Here is a 15041-nt window from a genome sequence, read left to right as displayed (position 1 = left end):
TTTGGATCAATATTCTTTCCTTAGCTCAAGTCTGAACAAACATAAGATTCACTCATCTCCACTCTAGAATGTCACTTTGGGCAAAGTAATAACTAATTCATTTATGTACTTCCACACCTCTAGCCATAGTTACATTATGTATAAGCTCATAGAGTCTGCAAATTATAATGTATTCACAGGCCACAGATGTAAATGTACCTTTGTTCATTTTTTCCCCTTCCAGTAGAAATTGCCCAGAAAATATGCTTCCAATAATTAAAAATGAAGGGTTGAGGGGTGTGTGTGTGCATTCTTTGTTCCTGTGCATTTTATTGGCTTGGCTTACACAGGGACTCTCTTATTTTGAGACTAACTCCCTCTTCTTTCTTCCACCAGGATGGACTTCAGGTTTCTAAGCTCCTTAGAGCAGGGGCAGTCTTTCTCCTGGGGCAAATTTCCATCTGGCACCCAGCACATCATTTACAAAAAGCAGGCAGTGGATGTGAGTGACGGAATTATTATAATTTTCCACTTTCAATGATAGTGAGGATCCAAGTAACCTTGTGTCCTGAGTTAAAAGATGGGTGCACTCCACAGAGCCAGGGACAGAGCCTACTTGCCAAGTGGAAACTGGGAGAGAGATGACAGGCATGGTTGTGGGGAAGGTGTGGACAGGACAGTGCCTTTGAGGGTGGCTCCATGTGAAGTAAGGGCCACGTGGGATGCTCTGTAGCTGGTGGGAAGGCTGTGCAGAGAAATGGGAGGAGAAGCCTCCCACAAAACCTTCCTGCCACTCCTATGAAAACTTAATGAACTCTACACTTCTCACTAACATCTTGTAGGAGGGTGCAGGGCAAAAACAGGCTCATCATGGGATAGTCAAAACAAGGCTAGTTTACGTGTTTGTTAAATTGCATCAAGAGTCATCCAAGAATTATTTCCTAAATACCTGCTCTGTGCCCCGAATGACGTTATATGCTTTGAGGCATATAAAGGAAGCGTCACCCACATTTGGGTTCTGCCCTCGGAATCCTTGGTAGTTCTCTAATGCTTGTTGCTGAACCCTTGAACATTTCCAAATATGGTCAATCCTCATTATTTGTGGATGCCATATTTGCAAATTCACCTACTTGCTAAAATGTAATTGCCTCCCCCAAATCAAATCATTTGCAGACATGCACAGAGCAGCAAACATTTGAGTCACTGGATGCACAGGGTCCCCACTGAGGAGGAACAAGGCACCACTCTGGCTTCTAGTTCCAGCTGTCACACTATCAACAAGCACCCCTCTTACAGTCTGTGCGGTGCCACTTCCTTTTGTATTTTTATGCTTTCTGATGGTGACTCAGCTGTCTAAAATGGCCCCAAACTTTGTGCTGAAGTGCTGTCTAGTCGTTCCTTAAGAGTAAGCAGGCTGTGATATGCCTTATGGAAAACACGTGTGTTAGATAAGCTTCATTCTGGCTTGAGCTGCAGTGCTTGCTGTTGGCCACGAGTTCAGTGTTAATGAATCGTAATTTATATTACATAACATGTCTTTAAACAGAATCACACATAAAACAAAATTATGTATTGATCAGTTGACAAAAATGTGATTGGAGGCTTGCAGGAACCTAACTGAATTGCTCCTAGGAGCAGTGGTTCAGCATTTGCTAATTCAGTGCTTGTGGTGACTTACTAGAACAAAACTTCAGTGAATAATGAGAATGTATTGTACTTATGCCTTCCTCTGCTACTGTTTAACTGAAGGGCAAGGTAGACTAAGATTAACCTTTATTAAAGGCCAATTGTGGGTCAAACACTGTGCTAAGCACTTAAAATACATTAAGTCATGTAACTCTCACAACCGCCTTGTGAGGTCGGTAGTATCTTCGCTTTACAGATGAGAAAACTGATGCTCAGAGAGGTTAAGTACATTTCTCAAGGCTGCACAATCCCCATACCCATTGCCTGGGAAATGATTAGAGGAGAGATGATAAAATGGAATGGAACACTGCTGTCAGTCTCAGAGATTTTGTGACAATAGACAGTAACTATAAGGGATAATTTGAGAAGATGCCCATCGGAAAGGCCTCAGTCAAGTGACAAGAGATACTCCTCTAAGCTGAGGGACCAATAAGCTGAGCAGAGCTGCCTCTCCCTATCAGAGATTCCAGATAGATGACAGAGGTGGGCTTCCATCAGTGTGAAGGTTCCCCTTTCCAACAGGGCTCATAATAAATCCACTCTTAATTAGGCATTCATTTATGCAACAGGAATCTATTGAGTGCCTACCATATCCCAAGGACGGTTTAGACACTGGAGATTCAGTACTGATTGGAGATTCAGTAGTGAACAAATAGATAAAAAGCACTGGGCTCATGGAACGTATGTTCTAGTGAAATAATAGAAAGATTGGATCATGTGAATACTTTAGGTGAATACTTTTCTGAGTGTTTTGGGATACCATTTTTAAAATACCAACAAAACTGACATATTTCCGTTCTGTCTGATTCAAATAAGAGCTCTGAAATAGCTAAAAAGATAAGAAGTAGCCAAACCATTTATGCTGCCTGCACTATATTGGGTGATCATGTTTTCTAGGACTTACACTTCCCATGGCACACTAGATCTTCTCAAAAGTCCCCTGTTGCAAAACACTAGATGCTGGATAAACTGAGCGAAAACTGGCCTATTATTATTATGATTATCCCAAGGGAATGAAGCATCCCAAAAAGTGACTTGAAGTCTTTTTAGAACAATAGTTCTGAACTGGGGCTGGACATTAAGTCATCTGGAAAGTTTTAAAAAGTCCTGCTGCCCAGGTCACATCCAAACCAATTAAATGAGAATCTTGGAGTGGAATTCAGGCATCAGCATTCTGTAAAGCTCCCCAGGTGATTCTGATGTACAGCCAAGGTGAAGAACCACTGCTTTAGAAGGCGATAGAGTGCATAGTGTATGGTGAGTCAGTAGGCCCAATGTTCTGCCAATTTCACTCAAAATTGCTGGCGCTGGTGGATCTGAAAAGTTATCCAGCTTCTTAAACCTCTTCTTCATACCTTCATTTCTTTACTTGTCAACCCACACTGGAAGGTGGACATTATCACCTCTCAGACAGATGCAATGAACCAACCTAAGTGGGCACTTTCTGAGTCGAAATACATCTGTTTATAGTTGAATGTTTTGATTTTTAAATGATTTTTTAAAAATGAGTTCCTGCTAAGCTGAGGCTACATGTATAAGCCAAAGAAGAGACACATGAATTGCAGCAAGAACTTTATTATTTCCACCAATAAGACTCTAAAAGCCAAAGATAATACTCAATTTGTACCTAATGGGCACTAATTGTGCTCTTTTTCTGCCAAACTCTGTGATTTTGGTTCACATCCTCTTTGGGGCCAGTACTTCGATTTTTTCCCCCATGAACCATCCAACAAAAATTATTGAATATTTCCTATGTATAAAATACTGGTAGAATATCCAGAGAGGAGAGAGTCCAATGATTACTAAATGTCAGTGACCTCTGAATCCAAAATGATTCTATATCTAAAAGGTGCTATTAAAAATAATGTGAGTGACAATGAGCTTGAAGATGGAAATATTCTATGCTGCAAAGCAAAGCATGTCCTCTGGCCAGCATTCTGCGTGGTTCCCATTAGACTGTCCGCATTTGGACTCTGGGATCTTTCAAGAGATGGGCAGAACTCCCTGTTCTAGAATCTCTGCAGAGCAAGATGGACGTTCCCACGAATTTTCTTTTTAAGAAAACTACCCTGTTATTTTGTTTATGCAGGTCTGAACATAGGTTTCAGATCTAACCTGGGAGCACATGAGGCAGTATTGTGTTTGGACTGGTCAAAGTAGGACATCAGCAAGGCACTAATATATTAATTCATACTCAGTTGTATAATGCTAATAACAATAAACATGGAAACGAAACAGCATTTAGTGAAATCCTACTACATACCAGGTACCAATGTTTTTCACGTATTGCCTCACTTAACTTCCCAAAACTCGAAGTATAATAACATTGTTATTATACTTGTCTTGCAGGTAAAAAAAAATCATGAATGAAGGAGGTTAGGGTCACACAAATAGTTAAGTGGCAGAGTGGGGATTTGACCCAGGTGGTCTGACTCCAAAGTTCATCTCCTTAACTACTCTATTTCCTCTCGTATACCAGCCAATCTTGGCTTCTGGGTGACCCGGCACTAAGAGTTGAAAGTAACTGGTAGGGACAGCCCTGGGGTGAGCATTGGAGACCTGTCAAACCCACAGTCACACCATGGGGTTATAGCTATCTCTCCTACCCCTTGGGCTTGTCCTAAAAAGGGAGATAGGCTTGGGGCTGATATATGGGGTGGATTATGATCCTAAGACATGTGAAAAACTTCATCCCAATGGAGTGTCAAGAACAAGAGGGCTGACCATCTCTCCTAGATGACATGGACTGAGCTGGCTGCCTTTCAGAGGTGGCATGCCAAGTTTTTGCTTATTCGCTCTCTCTTGGGGGAACGTCAGGTGGCTCATAAGTCTGGGGATGGAGTTAGGAGGAGTGGACTGAGCAGGACTCACCATTTATAAAGTTACTGGCCAGGCTCTATAACTAAGAAAGGGTTGGTGAGTGGAGAAAAGAAAATTCCACTTCTTTGAGTTCAGTCAGACAAGAAAAAGGGGCAGCATGCAGTAACAGGCCAGGCTGAACGGCTGAAAAGAAAGAGGCCTCAGATGAGAGGACATGGGGAAGTGGGAAAAGGGCACGAGCTGCTCACTTTGCCACATTGCAACTGGGTCCAGAACAGGCCTGCCCTGCCCTGCCAGTTATTTTCTAGTGAACCAAAGGCCCAGCAGTGCAGAAAGAGCCAAGTCAGATCAACTTTTCCATCCTGCTCTGAGGCTCTGATCTGAGACACAACAGAGCAGAGAGGGGCCTCTGGCTCCGAAGCCCTGGCCTGTCAAATACCTGGCGGCGTCTTGATCTCTGCCCCAGCCTGCCCTTTCCCACTGAGCTGAGCATTTCTACTAAGCAGCCACACTGCATGGGACTCTCATCTCCCCTTCTCTCACTCAGAGAGCTCTGCTGCACAAGCATTTCATTCTCCATCAAACGCTCTATGGCTTCCTGAGGGGGGTCCTTTGGAAGCCAGGGGTGCAGTGTAATTGCTGCATCTGCTATTGAAATTCACTTTTGGAGTTCTGTTCCTGGAGCAGAAATTTCTGCAAGCTCCCATGGAGAAGGAGCAGGCTCTGAATCCTGCAGGCTTGGGCTACCCTAAAAAATTCTTGAAGCCTCATTTCTGTGTGGTCTCTTTCAAAACCTTCTGAATGTTCCAGGAGATCTATTTCTTGATAAATTTTTCTTCCTTGCTTGGGGTCAGGCCAGAAGAGAGCAGAACAGATGTCAGATCTAAAGCTTTCCCAATTCAACCACTTGACCACTTGCACACTAATCTGTGGTGATGTAAATGAAAATGCCTTTGAGCATTTCTCACTCAGAGAAAAAGACAAACCTCTGTAGAAGCTGGAGACTTCCCTTCAAGAAAAACATGAAAGAACAGGATGATTGGAGTCAGCTGCCTTTCTGCCTGTAAGAATATGAAAGCCCTCTTTTTTTCTTCTCCTTCAAAAAGTCTAAATGGATTATGCTTAATCGAGTTCTCAAACCCCTGCATGAATTTTCCTTCTGCAAGTTGTCACCTAGCTGACAAAAAATATGCTTCAATTAAAAAAAATGCAAATTCCTTAGACCATAGCTTAGATGTGGACTAAATATTATTACTCAAACTGGGAAAATTGATGGTGGGACAGTGCTGGAGTCAGGGGTTAAGGTCAACAGTCAGGGTCAAACCTCAGGTGAAAGCAAATACTTGAGCTTGTTGACAGTTACCTTAGTGATTCTTTTCCTCTAGCCTACTCAGAGTTACAAGAAAGGCCTGGAAAATGATCAAACAGCACATGCAAACATTATGCTCCAAGAGGTCTTTCTTGGACTAATATTCATGCCAGCAGCCCTAGCACACTCGCTGATCCTTCAAGAGCCTCTGGATTGCAACTGAAGGGTTGGGCTCTAAGGTTTTTCTATTTTTTGAGACAGGGTCTCCTTCTGTCGTCCAGGCTGGAGTTCAGTGGCACAATCATAGCTGACTGCAGCCTTGACCTCCTGGGCTGAAAGTGATCCTCACACCTCAGCCTTCCAAGTAGCTAGGACTACAGGCACACCACCAAGCCTAGCTAATTTTGTAATTCTTTTTTTGGTAGAGATAGGGTCTCACACTATGTTGCCAGGGTTGGTCTTGAACTCCCAGTCTCAAGGGATCCTCTGCATCAGCCTCTCAAAGCACTGGGATTATCGGCATGAGCCACCGTGCCCTGCCAGGCTCTATGTTTCTTATTTCTTTTTCTTTTCTTTTCTTTTTTTTTTTTTTGAGACAGGGTCTCACCTTGTCATCTAGGCTGGAGTGCAGTGGCACCATCATAGCTTCCTGCAGCCTTGATGACTGTGCTAGAGCGACCCTCTCACTTTAGCCTCCTGAGTAGCTGGGACTACAGGTGCTTCCCACCGTGCCTGGCCAATTAACAATTTTATTTTTGTTTTTAGTAGAGATGAGATCTCACTATGTTGCCCAGGCTGGTCTTGAACTCCTGAGCTTAAGAGATCCTCCCACCTTGGCCTCCCAAAGTACTGGGATTACAAACAAAAGCCACTGTGCCTGACCAGGCTCTAAGATTGCTAATATGGCTGTAGAAGGACTAATGTTAGCCACCTCATTCATTCCTTCTAAGAAACATCATCTTTCACTGACTATAATATGACATTTTTTAGAAGGCACAGCATATGTACCATAAAGAGCCATCTCAACTCTGAAATAAACTTTGTTATCATACAGAATGTTTATTTTATGCTAATTAAAGAGCTCTTTTAGATCTGTTTAGACACAAATATATCATATATCCCCCTTGCTCACTCATCAAAAACAAAATATAGGCAAAATAAATTCAGGAAAGTCTTCCTAAAACTTTTTCACACCCAAGGGTTTGACTCTTCTGAATCTCTTTTGTTAGAAACTTCTTATTTTGAAATAATTCCGAGTTTATAAAAAAGAAAGGTAGCACAGAGAGTCAATGCTGCTGGTCTACGTACCACACTTTGAATAGCAAGCCTGTAGGAGAATACCTAAAGTAAGTACCAGAATTGCTATTTACCACCTATGTGATGTCTGACCTGCAGTGTCTTTATTTGGAATTTGGGATAATAATTCCCCTTACCTTCCAGGGTTGTTGTGAGTAGCATATGAGGAAAATCCACAGAAGCCCTTAGCAAACTGTCAAGTACTTCACAAATACCCATTGCAGATGCATTCCTTGCCCTCAAGGCATTTACAGTCTAGTTAATAATTCTTTACAGTTAATTGGTGCCGCAGAGTCCGCATAGTTTACACAGTGCTTTCATATCTGTTACATAATTTGACCTTCTCAATAATCCTGTGAAGGTATGAAATTGTACCTTCATTTATTATATACATTCTCCTGAAGTTTTGAGGGGGTTGTTTTTTCACAGTGGCCAAGCCTGCTTTGAACCTGTCGGGTTGGCCTTGGCCTTGTCAGTGCTCTTTACTGTGGGAACTTCATACCATATGAATGGGGCTTTATCAACACAGGGTTCCTAGGTCTGTTTCACCTGAAATGAACCTTTCTTATTTTTCAGACACAAAACTTCTCTGCAACTCTGGCCTGCTCTTGGGACCAGAGGCCCCTCCCTGGATTCCCGGGACTGCTCCTCTCCCTGGTAACCCTCTCCTGGTAGGTACATTGATGGGGGTGAGGCTTATTGTTAGCTCCAGCTGTTTCTAATTAACCTTGACTGCTCTCCTCTGTAAAACAGTAAAGGCAATTCAACACATTAGCTTTTTCAAAAGGGCCATATCATTTTGCCATTAATCCAACTTCGGATAAAACAGAGGTCAACTATTTAACACAATCAATTTTAAGTAAAAAAAATAAATAAGTAAACGTTTTCCCCACTCCCCCATTATCATCCTGGCTTTTTTCTTTTGATCTCATTTTCTCTCAGAGGCCTGGTGGAGGAGACGGTCTTGATTGACCTGGAAAAGCCATATATGACAGGCTGGGGGAAGCTTCCCTTGGACATTTCTAGTCTTCCACTGCTACCCCCACATAAGAGTAAAAGACTCACTGGGAAATCTTTGAAATTACCTTAAATAAGCGGGCTTATTAATTCACATATACCTGTTTCCTTCCGTTTCAAAGCTTTCTAATTGTGCCACTCCTAAATTTCAAAAAAAGGTTACACTCATTCCCTGGCTTAAAAATTCTTTTGACGATAATTCAGGGTTCCCAGCTGCTAAAAACAAGATGTTATTTGTCTAACAATGAAAAACACAGATGAGGTCAGACTGTTTGTGGGGTAGGGGTGGCTTGAGGTAAAGGAAGCATCATAATCTCATCCACTGTGGGGAGGAATTTTGAATCAGTGAAGGCTAGCTGGCCTTGGACTCCATCCAAGGGTGTTCTGTCACTAAACTATCCAAGAGAGCCTTATAAGGCGGTTTCTTCTAGAAGGCCAGTCTACAGTGGACCCCGAGGGCAGGCTCTAGGGACAGGATGGAAATCATATTTCAGGATGTTAACAAATGCCTGCTCAGCTTAATCATTCCATCTCAAAGCTGTATAGTTTAAGAGATTTAAAAATTATAAAATCCTCCCCCAGATGTGGCCCCTCCCCCTCAAGTTATTTCTCAGCTCTCCTAAAGAGAGTCTCCTGACTTCTGCCTGAACACGGTACCCTATTCAATAGTTTTTACTGGAAAGTTCTTCCTGATGTGTCATCTAAACGTGCCTTGTGGCTATTTAATTCCAGGCCTTTTAATGCTGTCCTCCTGAAGAACTGTATTAAGAGAATAATTTGTCAGGCACCTTCCATTTAATAACTAATTCCCAAACGATGAAGAAACATTAACTTGTTCTTTAGATTACTTTTCTCTGAAAGAATCCTAAGTCCTCTAAGGCCCCACTTTGTCCTTCAGTTTTTCAAATCTTTCCTAAAATGCAGTGATTGAAACTGGACAAAATGATAATAAAGAACCAGTGATTCACTCAATATTCTAGAAATTTCTGTGCTCAAGAAGGGCAGCTGAGGCCAGAAAAATTTTAAAGCATTTCTATTGGACTGGAGCAGACTCTTAGGGAAGGTGACTTTTTCTGTTTCTGATCTGAAAGCAGAGAGAAAGAGTAATAGGGACTTTAGTGGGGAGAGACTCCTGAAAGGAGCAAGTGGTGGTAATTTGGAGGCAGGACTGGCTAATAAGGCAAGCGAGGTGAGGGCACTTTATGAGCAGTCACTGAATAGGAAAAAGCTCCACAAGGACTTTTCACTCCCAAGTAGCAAGCAGCTTGCCATGGCAGGCTGGGAACCTGGATTTGACAATGCTTCTAAGATCAGAGAGGGAAGTCTTGGGAAGGAGTGTAGGCATCTGTTGTTGTGATTACAGTAACAGCTTCCTTATGGGAGTCTCTGACTGCAGTCTCACCGCCTTCCAATCCATTCTCCCAACAGCAGCCAACAAAGCTTTTCTAAAAGCACAAATCCAGCTTCATCACTCAGTGCTCCCACTGCTCTATGACAGCGTCTCAGCTCCTTAAGGGGTCACAGGCCCTCCCCTATCACTGGGCTCTGTCACGTGGCCAGCTGCCTCCTTCTCCCTAGGCAGTCCCACCAAACCTCATGTGAGTCCTTCTGCTGGCTATGCTCTGGTTATCTCCTTTCTCTTAAAAAATTGTTTTAACTGATAACTGAAAATTGTATATATATGGTATACAACATGATGTTCTGATGCACGTAGACATTTTGGAATGGCTAAATCAGGCTATTTAACATATGCATTACCTCATACACTTTTTTGGTTTGTGTGGTAACAACACTTAAAGTCTATGATCTTAGAATTTTTCTTTTCTTTTTTTTTTTTTTTGAGGCAGGGTCTTGCTCTGTTACCCAGGCTGGAGTGCAGTGGTATGATCATGGCTCACTGCAGATTTTACCTCCTGGGCTCAAGTAATCCTCCCGCCTCAGCCTCCCAAGTAGCTGGGACTACAGGTGTGCGCCACCACACCCAGCTAATTTTTTGATTTTTTTATAGAGATGAGGTCTCACTATGTTGCCCAGGCTGGCAATTTTCAGGTATATAATATATTGTTATTAATTATAGTCACCATGAGGGACAATAGATCTCTTGAGCTTATGTCTCCTCTCTAACAAAACTTGTGTGCCCTTTGACCAACATCTTGCCAATCCTGTCCCCTCCTCCCAACCCCATCTCTGGTAACTGCTGTTCTATTTTCTGCTTCTATGAGTTTGACTTTTTTTAGATTCCACATATAAGTGAGATCACATAGCATTTGTCGTTCTGTGCTTGGCTTTTTTTCACTTAATATAATGCCTTCCAGGTCCTCTCATGTTGTGGCAATGACAAAATTTCCTTCTTTTTAAAGGCTGAATAGTATTCTATTGTATATATACAGTGTTTTCTTCTCATCTCCCTTCTAACTCTACCACAGCCTCTATGCTAGCTCTTCTCCAGCCAATTCCTTCTTATCCCTGTCTCAGCCAGGACATCATTCTTCCACTAAGTGATTCTTGGCTTTTCCTCCACAAACCTGGGTCCCCTCCTCTGGCTCTCTGACAGTCCTCATGGTACTACTGTGTTAGTTTAGCGAAGTATTACACTGACTTGCACTCCCCCAAGATAAACCAGGCAATTAACGACTTCATTTAATTTGAAACGCCTTTGTTTCAACTTTCAATGAAGTTCATAAATTTACTGAAGGATAGTAGAACATGGGCATTTAAATGATATATTATCAACATAAAAAATGAGTCTAATGAATCTAAAATGAGCTTCTCAAAGAATGGAGGTTTAAAACTCACCAAATAAAATGAGTTCCTGAAAATCAAAATCTATACTGAAGCATTTTCCACTTACAGAACAGTTTCTATAGCTCTGGACCTAATTTTACTCGGCAAGGGGACATGGAAATGTTGGGATTTGGGGGGAAAAGTTACCATCCAATGTTAGAGTTCAGGACTGCTGATGACAGAAAGGAAGGCAAATCAATGTCAGATGAATTTCCTGGCCTAGACTTTAGGAAGGCAGAAGATGCCAGGAGGAAAGAGAGCAGACAGGCGGGAGAGGGGCTTTCCTGCATTTCCAAACAGGAAGGTGCTTTCTTAAGAGGATTCCTTTGTTAATCAACAAATATTTATGATATGCCCAACTATTAGCCAGACACTGTGTTTATAAGGAGTTATAAGATGAAATCCCTCTTTTACAATGGTTACAGTCTAGTGGGGAAGACAGACATTCAAAGAGTCCTTTTGCAGCAGTTGGGGAAGGTCTATAGTAGCCAACTTGTTCTCCACTCAGGGCCCAAGGCCTTGCTGTTCCCTTTGCTGAAATCCTCCCAAGCGTTCTTAGCATGGCTCCACTCATCTCACTTAATACTGCTTATTCATCTGGAGTCTCTATCCTATTTCTCTGATGTACACCCTTCACAGCATGTACACATTGTGTGAAAATGTTTCCTTGTTTCTGTATATCTTATTCAAGGCTACTTACGCTGAGATTAGGAGAGTGCCTAGCCAATTCATAGGTTGATTCATTCATTGATTCATGCATTAGACATGTGTTTAAAGCACATACTACATACCATGCACTTATCTAGGTCCTTGGGTCTGTCTGTATGAGGGAGCAAAATCTCCCTTCCCACCTGGAGCTTACTTTCATGTTGAATAATGACAACAATTAACGTTCATCCAATGCTTTCTGTGGATAATATTCATGACAGTTAATCTTCATGACAACGCTATGAGATAGATAATGGTTATAATCCCTGTCTTATAAGTGAGCAAAACCCTGGGCAGACAGGTCAAATAACTTGCTCAAGGCTATAGTTAGTAAGTGGTCAAGATTCACACCAAGGGAGTCTGGCTTGAGAGCTCCTCATCTTAACTTCTCTGCTATACTGCCTCTTATATACAGATACACAGTACACGTGGAATAAATATTAGTTGAAACAATGGCTGGATGCATAGCCCTAGAAGAACACATACATCATTTTGGGGTGGGGGAAAGTCAGAATGCTTCACAGAGAAACTGACAGAGCTGATCCTTGAAGGCTAGGTAAGAGCTCATTTAAAAAAAATTTTTTTTTTTTGAGACAGAGTCTTGCTTTTTTGCCCAGGCCGGAGTGCAGTGGTGCAATCTCGGCTCACTGCAAGCTCTGCCTCCCGGGTTCACGCCATTCTCCTGCCTCAGCCTCCCGAGTAGCTGGGACTACAGGCGTCCACCACTACGCCTGGCTCATTTTTTGTATTTTTAGTAGAGATGGTGTTTCACTGTGTTAGCCGGGATGATCTCGATCTCCTGACCTCGTGATCTGCCCGCCTCGGCCTCCCAAAGTGCTGGGATTACAGGCGTGAGCCACCGTGCCTGGCCGCCCATTTTTTAAATTTTTATTATTTTTTTTCTTTCATGTCAGACAGGTAATGTGCCAATGTCATAAAAGGTTTGGGGGTGACATACCTCACACATGTGTATGAACACTCAATCACCATGCTTATGAACTACAAAAGGATCATAGGTAAGAGTTCAAAGGATGGAAAGGAAGTGAAGGAGGGTGCGATTGTGGTGCGTGTGGAGGTGAGAGGCATTGCAGGCAGAAGGCACAACCTCTACAGAGGCATGAAAGCATAGAGACATATGTGCTGAAGTGTGAATAGCAGACACTTACTGTGGCTAGTGCATAAAGGAGGTTGGAGAGAAGAGGTCAAAATAATAGAATGGAGTTATATTGTGAAGGGCCTGTTATGTCCTGCTAGGTAGTTTGAACTTGGTCCTAAAGGTACTAAGAAGGGAGACCCTTGAGAATGACATTCTGATTCCAGAAGTGAAAATTAATTCTGAGGGAGAAAGGATGGTACCTAATGAGACCAAAGTGGCTGAAATGGGATTGCCAAAGAGCTCAGATTTAAAAGACTATGAACAAAAGGTACAACCAGTAATTGGAATAGAGAAGCATCATGTTCTCTTCCAACTATGAAATTTTATTATATATCTTAGCTTCTTTGTATCAACTTCTTTTTATTAAATGGAATCTTCAAATTCCCCCCTCTGGTTACCCACAACTTCAGGGACCTCAATACAATCTAATGGCAGTAAATTCATAATGACAGTTCCAAGATTTGAAATTATTTGCTGATTATCTTTCAGACATATTTTCAAGCAGATCGCTTTGCCTCCTACCAGAGAGGTATGGAAAACAAGCAGACCAAGATCTCTTCCCAGGTGGGTAAGTGGTGATCTTAGAAAGGAGGAAGACTGGGGCAAGCTCCAGGGCTCCAGGGCAAGTGCTCTGGGAGGTGAGTTTGTAACTTGTACAGATACTTTCTTAATCAGCAACATCAAATCTGTTTTGTACATCCCTGGTATATAGCACCTAGTACAGCGCTGACTCAAGCTAGCTGCTCAGTAAATGCATGTTAAATGGGACCAAAGACCAGAAGGCAGATTGAATCACACCATTGTGGCTGAATCCCACAATGCTGCCCCTACCCGGCCCCTACTCAAGTTATACTCAAGCATAACTTAAGTTTCTTCTGAGAATAGAAAGGAACCTAGAGGTCTAGAGGAACCTAGACAATGCATTTCCTATTCTGTGCAAAGCCCTAGTATGAAATGGCACAGAAGTAAATGGCACTCTGTCCAGTTTGCTTCTATGATTGTCAAAACCCATCCAGGTGTTAGAAGAAATATTTAGGGGACGTGATAGGGATCAGTCTATTGTCTCTGCTGTGGAAAGGTTCTGCTGTGGGAAAGGCTTCCCATTCTCTTCTGCTCTCTTTGGCATTCTCCTATAAATGGTCTCTGCCATTTAGACCTCATCTCTCTCAATTTAGGATGAGAAGAAATGGCTAATTTAAGTCAAGGTTTCCAGTTTTAGATGCTGTTTTCTCTAACATTTCCCCAAATATAAAGAAAAGCCGGGCCAGAACCCTCAAAGGGTTTGCAGTCTGGAGAGGTACTGAGCTGGGGGTACGTGGTAACGAGGTTATGAAACTGGTTCTATATAACTGTCAGTCTCAGTATTTTATAATCAGACTGTGTGAGTGTTTGGTGATGTAAGTAGCAGGTGAGAAAAAGGAATATTAAGTATAAACTAGAAATTGACAACACTTGAACAATCACCAAGCTAACCTTCTGCTTTGATAAGGCAAGTATCTGTCATTTTGAAAAAACTATAAAGTTCCCCATTGTAACGTTTATAAGAAAATCTCAATATTTGGAATAAATTCTTAAATAACGCACATTTATCTTTTCATGATGTGACCGACAAATGAGATCCAAAGTAACAAATAACTGTTTCTATTGGAAACATATGCAGATTATTTTGGGTTGCAATTTTCTAAGTTTAAGGTGATGATACTATAAATAGTTACTATTGAGTTACACAATTTAAGGCTTTCAATAGTGAACTCTGAAATTGATGACATACAACCTATTAGTTTGTGGACTTCTGGGAAATGCTCTAAAGAAAAAATGTGGAAATTCTGGAGAAAGTCTGAACTGTGTTAAAGAAGCAACAGCTTCTGTCACCTCAGAACTGCCTCGTCTCCCTTTTCTACCTCGGCTAAGATCAGGAGCTGTCAACATTGAACGTCTGACTTTCCCTTGAAAATACTGCCGATGGAAAATGTTATTTCAGGCATTACAGTGAAAATTTCTACGTGTGTGCGTGTGCGTGTATTTGCAAGTCCAGACTTTATTTTCTTCTTTCTTTTTTCTTTTTTTTTTGAGATGGGGTCTCTATCTGTCACCCAGGCTGGAATGCTGTGGTGTGATCTCTGCTCACTGCAACCTCTGCCTCCCAGATTCAAGCGATTCTCCTGCCTCAGCCTCCTGAGTAGCTGCGATTACAGGCGTGCACCACCATGCCCAGCTAATTTATATATATATATTTTTTTATTAGAGATGGGGTTTCACCATGTTGGTCAGGCTGATCTCGAACTC

General features: G+C 42.0%; 1 protein-coding gene and 1 non-coding gene across 3 annotated transcripts in view; both read right to left on the bottom strand.

Moving 5' to 3' along the window:
- The window catches only part of IGFBP7 (insulin like growth factor binding protein 7), an 81521-nt gene that overhangs the window by 64753 nt on the left and 1727 nt on the right, over positions 1–15041 (bottom strand). Inside the window, exon 2 of one of the 2 annotated variants that reach the window (XR_010126212.1) lies at positions 1–15041. This exon is cut by the window's left edge and continues 14600 nt beyond it. The exons of the other annotated variant lie outside the window; for it this stretch is intronic. The gene's annotated coding sequence lies outside the window, so the exon portion shown is untranslated. 2 annotated transcript variants of the gene reach the window in all.
- On the bottom strand, positions 12508–12610 carry LOC129035990 (small nucleolar RNA U13). Its single transcript, XR_008502462.1, has one exon. It is a non-coding gene; the product is annotated as a small nucleolar RNA U13 (small nucleolar RNA).

This window comes from Pongo pygmaeus, chromosome 3, assembly GCF_028885625.2.
Source record: "Pongo pygmaeus isolate AG05252 chromosome 3, NHGRI_mPonPyg2-v2.0_pri, whole genome shotgun sequence".
NCBI lineage: Eukaryota > Metazoa > Chordata > Mammalia > Primates > Hominidae > Pongo > Pongo pygmaeus.
This window is presented reverse-complemented; position numbering and strand designations above follow the sequence as displayed.